This window comes from Chanodichthys erythropterus, chromosome 5 (assembly GCF_024489055.1).
Source record: "Chanodichthys erythropterus isolate Z2021 chromosome 5, ASM2448905v1, whole genome shotgun sequence".
In the NCBI taxonomy this organism is placed as follows: domain Eukaryota; kingdom Metazoa; phylum Chordata; class Actinopteri; order Cypriniformes; family Xenocyprididae; genus Chanodichthys; species Chanodichthys erythropterus.
The window spans coordinates 20532543-20548693 of NC_090225.1; positions in this window are offsets into that span (position 1 = coordinate 20532543).

Sequence of the window (16151 nt, forward strand, 5' to 3'; positions counted from 1 at the left end):
TGTGTTAATAAAAAACAAAATTCATACTCAGCCTCATTCATAACGCAACTTGTAGAACAGCCCTTTTCTCTTTGCATCCAATACAAACCTTCATTTCTGTGGCCACCATGACTCTGAGAAAAGTAATTTTGAAAAGAAGAACAATTTAACTGCACAATTAAAAGAGGATTACCACCTTGACACCATAATATACGTGTCTTTCAAAAATGGAATTCGAATATCCATCCATTCATCTATCAAAAAAGCCACCAGGGGTAGAGCCTGTCTTCTAAAAAAAAAAAAAAAGAAGAAGAAGAAGAAGAAAGTTCACCCATTGATCATGGTAAAAATTATCTCTTCACCATGTCTTTTGTATAGTAGTTTTATATAAACTATACAAAAGACATGGTGAAGAATGTGCCTCGTTGTCACCACATTAAAGGATTTCCAACTTCAATGTGGAAAAATAAGGCACACCTTGTTTATTATACATTACAGTAGCATTGTTTGAATCACAAATTACATTAATAACATTAAACTGTTGCATGGTTTACCAAAAACTGTACAATTTTCCAGATGTAAAATACTGTATAATATGTCGCATATACTGTTAATTGAAGATTAGACAGAACTTTAAAGGTTTAGGGATTTTTTAACCAGTTTAGGGATACAATATAGTTTTTTTTTTTTTTTTTTAAACTAAGGCCCAGACATTAAAGCAAAAGGATGTTTCAACCATCCCTTGTCTCCCCTAGGTATGCAAAATGAAAGTGATTCATTCATTAATAAGCATGCATACAAACAGTGTTATACAACATGAGTTTTAAAACTGGATCTCATTGTCAGCTGCCAGCAGATCAAACAAAGCACTCACACAAACATGCAATCTGACGCACTACTATACCATCATTTCCATAGATTCCATAGCCCTCAAGCACAAGTGTGAATTTAAAACATCAACTGCTGTTGTGGCAAAACAATTATCATCAAATAATTTTTCAAATTAAAACTTATGACCAGAAAAAAATGCTCAGAAAAAAAGAATTTGATTTACATGTATGCATGTATCTAAATCAGCTTGAATCAAAATCAAGTTATACATTTTTAACATTACTTCATGAAGTCATGTCAAGCATATACGTAGCTGAACTGATGTGTTGAAGTGCCAGGCTGAATGGCTTTAGGCTCACATGAGTTTTGGTAACAATTTACCATAGGGTCTCATATGACTAAAAATTAATCATTTCAATTCAAATTTTCTTGTATAGTACAGTAGGCTTCACAATGAATATTGCACACAGCAATTTTCTAGTGAACTTTAACAGCAAAATCATCACAAACTCCCCCCAGGGTCCCCGGACTCCATTATTAAAAACTCCTGCTCTAAACACATGAATACTGTACAAGTCTTTCGAAAAGTTTTTTGTCTCAAGATCATACTAAGAAAATGTTAAAACGTTCCCTCCAAATGCCATACTGTGTGACAATCAGGTTTCATCTTAATTATCCTCGGTTAATAAAAACAAAAGTCTTTCTCAGCCTCATTCCTAAGTCAACTTGTAGAACAGCCCTTTACTCTCTGCATCCAATACAAAACTTCATTTCTGTGGCCTTAGTCACAAGTTAAATAAACGGCAGCTGCTTGCTGCACCACAGAGGGTGTTATGTAGCGGGAAACAGAATCAGGACTGATGACAGAAATCGCCCCCCATTTATGTGTAAGAGAGTCCCAGGTGTGCCTCAATGTGTAATAGAGTGCTAGTGTGTGTGAAGTGAGAGACACCCCACAGGATCATGGGTAATTACATCATTGTTCTGAGTCTGAGAAAGCAGTGAGGTGAGAGCTCTCATTTTTAACACAGAGTACAGCTTAAATCCCCTCTAAGAAAGCATATGGTTTTGTGTGGAAAAGCACTTACAGTAAGTACACACTCAATATCAAAAGCTAAAGATGCAATTCAGTCTTACATGTTCTGACGGTATTACCCAGATGTGAGTTTACTGGAACTTTAAGTTCATTAACAACATATAATAACTCTCCAAATGTGCACATACATACACACAGAAACTGGTACTTTTTTTTTTGACAAGAAAGGCACCAGCACTGGGGTCCAGAGTGACTGCTAAATGTTTTGGTTGGCCATCAAGAGCCAATAAAGTGCTTTATCTATCTTTAATATGATCAGACTAACCCCTTCTAGTCTGCTTAAGTAGAAAAACACTGTAAAAAAAATCCCGTTGTTTCTATGGAAAAATACCGGCAGCTGTGGTTACCAGAACAATACTGTAAAAATGACATCAAACCGTAAACATACTCACGGAGTTACATGTGAATTATGGTAACATGCATGAAATTTTAAAAATGCAATAAACATTAATTTAACAACATTAGATGTAACATAAAACCCTAATGTACATAACTGATTAGAAAAAAATGAGAAAAACTAAGAAGAAACAGAGTTATTTCAACGAAAATATATCAAATGTGAAGTGTCATGCAGGGAATTGTGGGAATGTCAATTTACGGTTTTTCACTGTAAATTTTACAATGAATTGTTATTTTTCACTTCCAAAAACTGTGAATTTAACGGTATTTTACTGTAAAATTACATTAAATGTACCATTAGATCTATTACAGTTATTCACCGTATATAGTACGGAAACTTTCTGTAAACCAATCAACAGTTTTTCACCGCAGCATTTTTACAGTCTTTTACTGTTAAAATCACGGTCATTTTTTACAGTGAAGGCTACTGATGATTTTTTTTTCTATTGATTTTTTTTTTATGTTTTTATTGAAATTAGTCAATTAATTTTCAATGTTAAATTTTTCTTCAGGAATATTGCCCAGCTAGTGCTATAAATTCACCAAACTGAGTTCCCCCAATGATCATGGTAAAAAATAATCATAATGACCATCAGGCATTTTTTATCTGACAAATCAATAATGCTTGTTTTACCACTAAGAACAATGTAAAAGATGTGTAGTACACAATATATAGTACATGTGCAAACCAGTTTAAACAGACTAGTCTTACAAAATTTTCTCAGTATCAGCTGGCAACTAATGAAATCTATACAACAGACATTGTGAAGAATGTGCCTCGTTATCACCACATTAAACAAGGATTTCCACACTCAATGTGGAAAATTAGGCACACCTCCTTTATTATACATTACACTGGCATTTTTTTGAATCACAAATTACATTACATTAAACAGTTGGTTTACCAAACAACACGCCTATATTTTGTACAATTTTCCAGATATAAAATATGATATACTGTAGCATGTCACATATGCTGTTAATAGAAGATTTGAAAAACTTAAAAAAAGAGTTTCTGTTTCAGTTTATGGATACAAATTTCTTTTTTTTTCCCTTTTCTTCCTTTTTTTTTTTTTTTAAACTGAGGCCCAGACATAAGCAAAAACTTGATGAAAAACACTGATTGCGCTATTACACAAGACATAATATGGATTTAGGTAAGTTGTGTCTTTTAACATACCTTCAGATGTTCATTCATGTTTATTTCACGCTTTAACTGGTATTAAAGCGGAGGAGAGGATATTCACATGTGCTCCATGCTCCGCTTCTCTTTAACTAAAGCGCTACAGCGATCTGTCACGCCACATTAAACAGCGCCAAAACGGTATTTATTTTTTTAATCTCATAATAAGACGGGAGTCATTTGAAATCTGAGACTTTGCTTAGTATTCAAAGAAACAAAGCACATAAATTATTGCAATTTATTGGATGGGAGGCGTGCTACATGTTCTGTTCATTCATCAACTGAAAATAGACTAGACTAATTGATTCTTTGGATTTAAGAATCGATATCGGTTCATAAAAATGAGAATCAATTAAAATCGAGAAATCAATATTTTTTACCCAACCCTACTAAGCATGCAAACATTCAGTGTTATACAACATGCCAGATTAACAAGTTTTAAAACTAGATCTCATTATCAAATTAGAACTTATTATCAGCTGCCAGCAGATCTAACAAGTTTTAAAACTAGATCTCATTATCAAATTAGAGATCTAACAAAGATCTAACAAAGCAATCACACAAACATTCAATCTGACGCACTACTAGTACTTTCATACACACCCATAGATACCTTTCTAACAATAAGGAGAAAAATCCATCATTTACACCTTGGTGTGCGTTTACAGTTTTCTGCATACCATTCTACAGCCCTCAAGCACAGGTGTGTATTTAAAGCATCAACTGCTGTTGTGGCAAAACAATTATCATCAAATAATATTTCAAATTAAAACTTCTGACCAGAAAAATTTTGGACATTCACAGCATGCTCAGAAAAGAAGAATATGATTTACATTTAGGCTATATATTCTAAAGCAGCTTAAAGCAAAATCAAGTTATACATTTTTAACATTACTTCATGAAGTCATGCACATATAGCTGAACTGTGATGTTGAAGTGCCAGGCTGGATGGCTTCAAGCTCACATGAGTTCAATGTGTTTTGGTAACACTTTACAATAAGGTCTCATTTGTTAACATTAGTTAAAGGGTTAGTTCACCCAAAAATTTCTGCCATTAAGTCACCCTCATCTCGTTTGTGATGGAATTTAACTAATTAATAATGAACTAACATTTCTTTTCTTCTACAGGCCTAATAATAATAATCTAACTATTGAAATAGAGAAATAGTCACTAGGACTGAGTGTTGTGATTCAGAAACATTCTGCTGTGCTGGCTAGACAGCATCCTTTTGAGGATAAAAAAATAGTCTTTGAGGAATTGTTTTAACCTATTGAGTAATCTGAACTATTAACCCTGAGAAATGTTTTTGATGATCTTGTGATTCAGTTGTTCTAAATCTAAATTTATGCAGGACAGAGGAACTGAGATGTTTTTTTTTTAATCTAAACCAATCGTATTAAGACTGATGATAATGAGTAATAGATCATGCCATACTGACTGTGAAGTGTACCCTATAAAACCTGTTGTATTCCTTTGTTCGGAGAGAGATTCTCTGGAATTGATGAGAACTCTCCCGGCCGTGATTAAAGCATATTCTGAGGCATAGTCTGGAATCTGTTTGGTTTTTAGGCTGCAGCAAACTAAGCACTAGAGATCTTACTTCTATACTATAGTGATAGTGTTTAGTGGAGGTGAGGAGCACTAAAGATCTTAGTATCAGGTGATAGTGCCCCAAAACAGGCCAAGACGTTGGCCGACTTGAACAGGTATATATTAGTACACTTAGAAGAGTATAAATTTATAGATTTATTGGTGTTTGGGACACCTAGTTTAACTAAGTCAGGTGTGTAGGGAAAAATCTACCGCACGTTCCAAACCCGTAAGACCTTTGTTCATCTTTGGAACACAAATTAAGATATAGCGACGAGGATACTTTTTGTGCGCAAAAACAAAACAAAAATAATGACTTCTACATTAGAATGGCTCAGTATTGGCTGCGTTGACTATGTCTTTACTACTTTTCTGGACTTTACATGACGGATATTACATTGTTTTCTATGGGGGATTAAAAAAAAACTGGATTTTATCAAAAATATCTTAATTTGTGTTCAGAAGATGAACGAAGGTCTTATGGGTTTGGAGCGACACAAGTACTTAATGACAGAAATTTCATTTTTGGGTGAACTAACACTTTAATGTATTTACTAACATGAACTAGCAATAGCAATGTTAGTTACTAAAAACAAAATACAGTCATTCATTGTTCATGTTCACAGTGCATTAACTAATGTTAACAAACACAACTTTTAGTTACTGTTGAAATGAACATTAACCAGATGAATAAATGTTGTAGAAGTATTGTTCATTATAGTTCATGTTAACTAAAGCAGTTATCTGTTAACTAATGAAATCATAAAGTGTTACCAATGTCTTTTTACTAAAAAGAGTAAAATGCAAAAGAAATGATGAGTTAATAAAAACTGCAAGCAGTAAGAATATTTATAGCAGCACAATTGAAGGACAAATGCAAGTAATGCAATCCTGTAAAACAAGATTAACTAAACCAACCAATGACTAAATTATTTTAATGAAACGCCTACTGTTTGAAGACTCAGAAGCATTGTTCCATTGTCTATAAATACTGTAGATGTGTCAGTTAAACACCAGATATTATGAGCAATTTAAAGGTAAGCTTTTCTAATGTCTGTCACTCAAATGTCACATTTGTGTTTTACTTATTTATTTGTGTGCTTTCAGTGTTCATGTCTATTTCTTGTACAAGATCAATGTTTATGCTTTAGTTTGAGAAAAATCAGTAACATATCCTTAAACTAATCAAGGCTTATATGAATAGTTCTGACCTATCAAAAGTAAAACCTTTATGAAATAACCACTAATTTAGAGCATGGAATAATTGTTTTGTTGCTCACACAGAGAAACCATCCGTCAGGCACTGAAAGCAGAAAACACAAAACTGCAAAAACAACAACAACAAGTATGTTCAAGTTTCCTAACATCTGTGAAAAATATATGGTTTTCTCTCCTTGTCTAAAATCTATTATTTCACACTTATGCTTTAATTAAATATTTTTCTTCCTTAAATACTCTGTACATTTGTTTTCAGTGACATCATCCACCATTGCAGTGTCATCATGTGCATTATTCAGACAAGAGACAGGGGATAACTATTTTAAAGGAGCTGCTTTTCCATTTGTCAAGGTAACAGAATTTCAGTGAAAATGTATTAACATGCAGCTTATTCTCTGTGTTAATCAAGAACACATTTACTTTTACCTGTAAACCCAGTTCATTTCAAAGGTCATTTGTAATTCACTAGTACTAATATTAAACATTTAGCAGAGAGGAAGTTTTTCGTATCATGTGCATCTATTTTCACTGAGAATTCAGTACTGTTACATGGTTATAACTAGCAAGAATCCCCAAAGATTAAGTCAACTAATTTGTTTAATTTGATATAGGTGTTAGTATTTAGTGTTTTTTGATCACTCTGCTCTAGGCTCTTACAATGGTGAATCAACGTTTGACTGAGCTGAACCAAGCCACTGAAGAGCGGTTTGTAATTGTGCTGATACCTTCTGATGGTCAGGACATTGATCACCTGAACAAGAACATAAAAAAATACGGTAAGAGTAGAGGAGTGATTTTCCTTTCTGTATTATTATAATTCTAAAGAATGTTCTTTCCCATACAGTAAATGCATGCAGTGACTATAGAAACAACATGTCAGCCTGCTATTCACATCACATAGCTGCTTATAACAATTACTGTATAGTGAAGCAACAGTTGTATTGACTACCTGCCTGCTTTCATAACATGGAACAGAGTTAACCTTCTGCAAAACTGCAAAAATGTGGTCAAAAAAAAAAAAAAAAAACTTGTATGGAATTGGAATAACTTTGTGACATTGGAATGACGTTGCATGGATTTGGAAGTTGCGTAAATGATGACAGAATGTTATTTTTTGTGAACTATCCCTTACTGCAGACCCTAAAGCACCTAATTTCAATGTAAACATACATAAAATAAGATGTCATGTTATTCTACTAAACACAATGTTGAGATGCTGTCTGTACAGGGCTGAAAATTGACCCAGTCTGTGAGATTACTGGTGGAAAACCCCTCCTTGTTCAACTTAATGAGATCAAGCCTGTTCTCTACCTGTCCACAAACCCACAGAATGTGAGAGAGGCCATCATTGCAGGTGATGCATCAAAAAAAAAAAAAAATTCTCTCTATTTATGTTACATCGCTGCAATATTAAAGAATTTCCTCAAAACAATGTCTTCACTTTTCATGGCCATTTTTTCAAGTACTTGTAACCAGTGTTGGGGAAAGTTAAAAGTTAAAGTTAAACGTAATGAGTTACAGTACAGGTGTCAGTTAATAATTGTGAATGCAAGTAATATGTATTACTTATTTGAAAAAGATATTTTGTAGTAAATTTAAAAGCAATGCATAAAAAGTAATCTGATTACATAGCATTACCCCAACACTGCAAGATTTTTCTGCATCTAAGCTCATTTTGGGGGGAAATCTGTGGAATGAGGCAAAAGAGAGAAATACTATTACATAAATCCAGTGCTGCAGTGAGAAAGAAGGCTTTTGCCTGCATGTAGTACTAATAGTATAAAACACAACACAAGTGTTACTTCTATAACTTTTAAATGATGGTGGCATTGTTTATCAGGATATGGAGCAGCCACAATGTTCCAGAGAGATTACCACGAGCCCAGTGATGAAGTGTTACGTGTGGCCTTCGATGGCGATGGAGTCCTGTTTTCAGATGAGTCTGAGAGAGTCTACAAAGAGAAAGGGCTACAAAGTTTCTATGATAATGAACGTAATAAGGAGGACGAACCTTTGAAACGGGTAAGAATGTTGGTCCGAAACATGTTAGCGCTGCTGAATCTCAGATGGCTCAGTTAAACCTTGTTATACTTCACATTCATAAGGTACACATCACACAGCCTTGTTATTTAAAATGATATTTAAAGGAACTTTCTACTGAAAGTTTGTTGACATTGAAAGCAATTCCAATGTACATAATGTCAGTTGAGAGTTCAAGCAACAAATGCTATGTATGAATATTAGGTTGAAACATTTATTTCTTTCATTCAACACACTACAATTTAATGTAATAATTAATTAAGTCTTTCTAAAAAAGTGCTAATAATGTGTTTGTGTGGAATTATTTTGCAGGGCACACTAAGTAAGTTTTTTCAAGCATTGGTGCATTTCCAGCAGAAGTTCAATAAAAATTGTCCAATTCATACCTACTTGGTAACATCACGCGGCACATCAAGTCCTGGAATAAGAGCCCTGAAGACTCTTCAGAAGGAAAAGCTGGAGATAAATGAGGCATTCTTTCTGAGTGGTGCCCATAAAGGGCCAGTGCTGAAAGCAATCAAACCTCACATTTTCTTTGATGACCAGATCCCACACGTTGATGGAGCCCTTCAAAATGGGGTTATTGGTGCTCATGTACCTTATGGTGTGAGAAATGAGTGAGAATTAAACCTGATTTGATTAAAGTTGTGACATGCACTGCCCTGCAGGTGGTGTAGCACAATAATGTCTTCTATAATGTGATTTATAATGTCAAGACAGCTAAATTTGGTGATTATTTATGATTTTGTTTTTTAAGGTTTAAAGTGTAAATGAAATTAAGGCAAAAGCTGATTTTAATAAATAATTACCTAAATGGCTATTTCTTTGTTCTGGGGCCAAATATATTAAGCCACTTAAAATTTTAGTCTTGAGTGTGTCAAAATTCAAAGAATGATGTAATTTTAATCGTATTCCTAGTCCTAAGAATAAGTGTAATTAATAAAGGTTCGGTGTTAACCCTCTGGTGTTGTTCGGTCATTTTAGACAGAAAAAAAATATTGAATTTTTAAAAATCACTACTTCATTGGAATGGTACAAAATGCCTTTTGTGGCAGTCGATAAAAAAAAGTTTGATTCAGCATGATTGATGTGCACTTCTGAGACTAAGTAATAAATTACTGTCACTGTAACAATTTTTATTGTAAAACATTGATCTTAAGTCTTTAAGTAAAGACTAAATGTTTGCTTCGGTCATGTTATTTGTGATAATTTTGCACAATGCATATCACATTTTTAAACAAATTTAAATATTAATATAAATGTCCCAACTAAATAATGTATTATATTAACCCTTGTGCATTAAAAAAAAAGTTACACATAGCTGCAAAATGGACAAAAATGTCCATGCCAAAAAACTGTCATAGAAATATGATTTATTAATATTTTCTTCCACTTTCATTGATGTCAATTTTTATCCAGCATCTGTTCTATCCATAGATACCAAACATTCATTAATTTTAAGAACTTTAACCCTTTAAATGCTGGTTTGTTTACATAATGCCATAGGTGTTTTTTATGAAAAAATTAAAAATAGTAGTTTATTTTCATAAACTAAATGCTAAGCAGATTTTTTTTTCTTTGCTTATTAGATTCTTGGGTGGGTCAATGAAGAACAACAACATTAATTTTGAGGCATTTATATTTTTTATGTAGTGTCAGATTTTTTTACAAAAACTAACACTTAGGTCCATAATGGACAAAAATGTCCATGCCAAAAAACTGTCATAGAAATATTATATATATATATATATATATATATATATATTTTTTTTTTTTACACTTTCCTTGACTGTTTGTTTTTATCAGCATCTCTTCTATTCATAATTACCAAAAATTTTCAGAATTTTAACGCTTCACAAATCGGTTTCTTTACATCCTCGGCTTCTAATGCACCTGTGTGCTCACTGTCAGTGGGCAACACTAGCTTCAGAGCTTCCTCTGCTGAGTAACGTCTCTTCAAACAATGAAATGATCAACCCCTCAAGCACCACATATTTATAGGTTTGGCTGTGAGGACACCTGTGTGAACTCAAACTTTGTGTAAAATCTACCAGACTAAAAAAATCATTTTCTTGTGGTGAAAACTAAAACAATGTGTTTAGGGGCTTCTGAACTTCTACTTCAAATTCAAGCGTACCTTTTATCTCCGTACAAAAACAATAACAAGTGAAAAAAAAGTGCAATTAAGGGTTAAGATGCATGTTTGGTCAAAAAAGAAAAACCTCAAAGCCTTCTTTGACCTTTTTCATAGTTTTCACAGGGCCCTATGACCCTGCCAAAGGTGTGACTCATACATGAAGTGGGATTTTTGATTACCATTACACACATTAAATTTCCAGTAAACACATGCAAACTACACTCTGACATCCTTACCAACATACCCACACAATTATAGCTGCATTATTTTTCAAATTGACTCTATAATAGACTATAATATGCATAAGCAGAAAACACAAATAAAGCAAGTAATTCTTTTACATGCCAAATTTGAAAATATGGCACAATCTAGTAAAAAATGGTAAAAATGTAAAATTTGAAGCCTTGCCGATAGAATGAATGCCTATTTGCAAATATTGTATCATTTTATAGTCAAATGGCCCTGGGTTAAAAAATTGCAGTTTTAATGGGTTTCAATGTGGACATTTTTGTCCAAGAGGTGCTGAGTGTGAGTATTTTTTGTACGGAGGGTAAAATTGATTTTTTGAAGGAATTTAGGGTAAAATATTAAATTCTAATAAAAATAAACACCTGAGCCAAAATTCATGTAGTTGGCATTAACAAAGGCTCACTTATAACAAACAAAACTGAAATGGACAAAAATGTCCATAAGGTTGCATAAGGGTTGAACCACTGTACTGTGGTTTGTGTTCCAAAGATTAACAAAGGTCTTACGGGTGTGGAACGGCATGAGGGTAAGTAATAAATGACAGCATTTTCATTTTTGGGTGAACTAACCCTTTAAATAATTGGTGTCATGCTGCAATGACCACCCTTAGATTTTTGGGTTGACATCACTGTAGTCCTCAGTTAACAACACTTGAGAGTCAGTCTTAGACTTTGATGAAAGTTGCTTTAAGTTAAATAGTTCCTACAAGTTCTACTCTACTAAGATTTTTTTTGACACTTGAGTCATTTTTAAGAGCTTTGTTAAGAAGATCGTTAAGAAGTTTTATACATACAATGCCAGGTATTGATATTATTAAACAGAGAACATGAAGACACACCAAATTGTCTCTTTTTACCAAATCCCAAATATTACCAAATAACACATCAGCGTCAAACCAATGCCACCAATAAAACCTATCGCTAGGTTTGATGTGTAGATGCCCTCAAGTACAATGATGTGGGGGAAAAAATGCTTACTAATACTTCCACACTATTTGCAAAAAATCACTTCATAATAAAAATAATATTAATACCTCCTGATTTATCCAGATAACACCTTCCTGTGTTTAAGGTTCGACTGTAGGCTATTGTCACAAGGATTTCTCAGTAAATAAGTTTCAAAATACAATTAAATGAATGCTTACTATTTTATTTTTTTAAAGGTTTCAAACATCTACTTCGTTATCATTATTGTCCTCCAAACCGAAACTAAACACTACCATATGCTAGGGGTGTAACAACTACAGTGCACAGCATAAATGAATACACCCCCTCTGAACAAATACAAAAGATGTATTTTCTTTATGATCACTAATACAATTCATGGATGGAAAAACTAAAATGTATTTAACATATACATAATAAAAACTAAGAAATATATGTAATTAATAGCCATAAAATAAGTAAATTAGCCAATTTTGTTTAAATTAAGGATTGCAGAAATGAGTACACCCTAGATTTAATTAAAGACTATCCACAAGTTTCCTACGCCCCATGAGGCTTTTTGTCAAAAGCGGGAAAGTAAATATTTTCCAGCATCAATATTGTATTACAATAAAAAATGTTACAGTAACAGTAATTTATTAATTTATGTCAGGAGTACACATCAATCATGCATGTTGTACGATAGAAGGCAGCAGTAGGATTTCTATGCATGTGTATATCTTGTCCTGGCCACACGACTGAGTGATTGAATGAACACAAGAGATCCAAATATTAGTCCATTTATTGTAAGCAAGTGCAAGCAGACGTAAATAGTCATTTTTTCATCTGGTGATTTGTATTTGTTGTTATTGTAAGCTCCTGAGCGTGACCTAAAACATGGCAGCAACTACCCAGAATGCAACACGCAGTGACACAGTTTGCCAAGCTCTATTAACTAATATGTACTAAACTGAAATGTTGTCCCTGAGTGCCGTAACGACATATCTCATAAAGATTTGAAAATTTTGCATTGACAAAGTAAACAATGATAAAAAAAAAAAAAACACTTAGCCTCTTCGCTAATTAACACACAAAATACTATTGGTATGCTATTTCCGCCACCCCACCGGAAGTTGTACCCACGTTCTTTTTGACAGTAGTGCCCCGTGGAAATAGAAATGGATAGAATAACACAAGAGGCGTCACTCCTATTGTTTTGAATGGGAGAAAGTGCAACTCACAATATTGTGGAATAAGTCCCACCTTCTAAATAAGAGCCAATTGCCATTTGGTAAAGTCATTGTGTCACTGCAGCGGCAGCTCCGGTTTCTTTAGAAACAGTCAGACGTGCGCATCCTGCAGAGACGCGCAGATAGGACTGCGCATGCGTATTAGTTTGATCTGGCCTGAAAAATGCCTTTTTTTGTCATGATTCGAGAGTTTAGAAACAAAATTTATGAGACAGTTGTCAGATTTCATTTATGATTGAAAAAAATATGAATGAAATTTAATCGAAAGCTTGGCAAACAGCTTTGGAGAATTTGATGTTCCCCCATTCAAAGAGATAGGAGATGCACTTGAATGCCCGAGAGGCATTTCAACGATGGCCACGGAGTGAAATGACTCGTCTTAAAGGGACTTTGATTTAATTCAACAAATATTCTAGCACTTAGTATGCCCCTCCATAATTTTGAATATACTGCTCTGACCCTTCTTGGCACGGAGTGTACAAGTTCATGACAAATTGTCACATCTGTCCTGTTTAACTCCTGGATGATGAGCTCCTTAAATGCGCTTTAATGGGGTGGTATTATACCAATGATTTGGTATTCCTCTTGTACCACTGTCCTCTTTTGTGCTAAGAAATAAGTCATTGTTGTCAGCATTAAGTCTGAGAATGATTCAGTGGGCTATATAACACTTTTAATTGTCAATAAATGACTTCTGTCTGTGTTGATTTTGGTTCAACATACTTACCTGTTGATCAAACATTGCCTTAAACTTACACCAGAAATTTTTTATTTCATTTTATTTTGTAACTTTTAGGAGGGTGTACTCATTTTTGCTTGATAAGAAAATATTATTTTCCTGAATAATTTTGACATGCTTCTTTGGTAATTGATTAAGCAGACTTGCTGGAACATCATATCTCTAAAGAACCCTAACATGTCTTCTAAGTAATTGAGTAATTGCTGACTTTCAGAAGCTTCAGAGGGGGTGTACTCATTTATGCTGTGCATACCAATAATATATCGATCACAATATATGGCAATACAAAAATGCAACATATGTATCGTGGATAGTGACAATATGTGTTGTGTATAGTTCACCCACAATGAAAAATTACTGTGTCTGTGTGAGAAAAAAAATTCAAGTTTACAGTGTTTTAGTGTCAGTACATTGAACTACTACATAATATTGAATATAATGCATAATAATGCCAAATGTCTTCTGTTACCTGTAAAAAGTGACCTACATTATTTTACATATGTCAGTGACAGAGTGCAAGCATATTTGTCTAAATGATGAGGGTATTGTTATACCCCTACCATGTCATTTGAGAATAGCATTTTAACAAACACAATAAAACCACACTGGGATACATTCAGATATGTGTCAGCTATGTAATGAAGGTATATTTTATCCTAAGCATGTAACCTAAACTAAACACTGTTCTCAGGATAATGTTTATTTATGTTTATGTATTTTTTACCAAGAAGTTTCCTAGGTAAAAAGTTGCACATAACCATTTTCATATATGGGTGCACTTCGTAAAAAAAAAAAAACAGAGGAGGGATGTTTTGATCCTATTGATTGATTGATTGATTGATTTTATTTTTTAATTTGTTAAAAACCACAGTGGAGCTATATACTATTTTTTTTTTTTTTTTTGGCAGCTGTTACAGAAACATTTTTACAAAAAATCTTCTGATTAAGTATTAGCTTAAATATTTGCACCACTATGTACAATGACACTGATAATTCTTAATTTCTGATAGAAATGCAAAATCAATCGGTAGTTATTAATAGAATAACGAGACACAAACCTCTACATTCAATCGCGTTTGCTCCCATTTATTTTTGATCACAGTGCATGCATGCACATACAAACTTTTAGTCCAAAAGTGCGCACTTTGGAGAAATACATGTTTACCTCAGATATCATTCGTTAGAATATTTAGGCAGGGTTTCATAATGACCGAGGTCAGAAAATGTTGTTTGCTAGGGGGGTATGGGAGAAAATTTAGATTTCCCTGGTGTACATATGTGCATTTTTAAGACGTTTTAAGGCCAACAAACTGGATAATTTAAAACCATGTCAACAAATACATGCATGCACAGTTTTGAGCAGCTTTAATCGCATGTTTGGTAATTTCATGACTTAATTTACAACAGAACAACGATGGCGCATGCTTGTAGTTTCTTCTGCGCTTTATTTAAGCTATAATAAAGTAATTATGCAGCGCGCGCCGGTGCATTTGCGTATGCAGTTCTTGAGCGCCACGAGCACAGTATAACGGCTGATTGGACAGTCGTGTTCATTTTTCTGAGTTTTACCGACATAGCCTGACAACATCTCATCTGACCGCAGTTCACTGTTGTTCAACTGAAGCTACCTTTTCCGCCCTCGTTTGACTGGCACTTGGCGCTGAGGCGAAGTCGGAATGCGCGTCTGAAAAGTGTCCCGTTTGTTGTGGTGGTAAAGGGACAGTTCTAAACGCAGCGTTTTCTACTTGGCGATGTTTTAAAAAAAAAAAAAAAATTATTTTTGGTATTTGATATGCTCTGTTGGTGGTTTGTGGAGTAGCATCACCCGGGGGAGCGGGATTTTTTTTTTTTTATCCCCACCGAGGTTAAAAATAATTCAGCAGAGGCATGCACAGACCTCCGCGAGGACAGGGGCGAAATCGCGTTCTGGGGGAGGAGAAATGGGAACGCGGGGGCACCGCGATATAGAGACCTACATCGGATGGGACGGATTTTTCAGTCCCGCGCCCGCTTCCTGCAGGAATCATTTGATTCTCCCGCAACTCGCACGCGAGTAGTGTCTTACCACCCGCACTCTTTTGCGTTGTTTCCCGCGGATCCGGGAGTGCAGGTCTCACCGCGATGGGACCGCAAAGGGCGCTTTCACTTTCGCGATCAAAGGGGCAGGGCTCTTTATATTCTCTCTGTATATCATTAACTGTTAATTCTGTACCTTTCCAGCTAAATAATATATATACAAAACATGATTATTTTTATTTTAAAGTCTAGTTATGATCTCAATCACTTGGTGCCCCCCTATTGGCTGGTGCCCCAGGGCACTCGCACAATCCCGTCTATGAATAATCCTGCCACCAGGGATAAAAATAATTCAGCAGAGGCAGGGATACATAGACCAGACCATAAACCATCTATAAATTAATTTTAAACAATAAAACGTTTTGTCATAACCTAAAGTAAATTATCCCTATATTGTTTTGTTTGCTTTTTGAATCGTGGAAAACCCGTTATTTCTATTC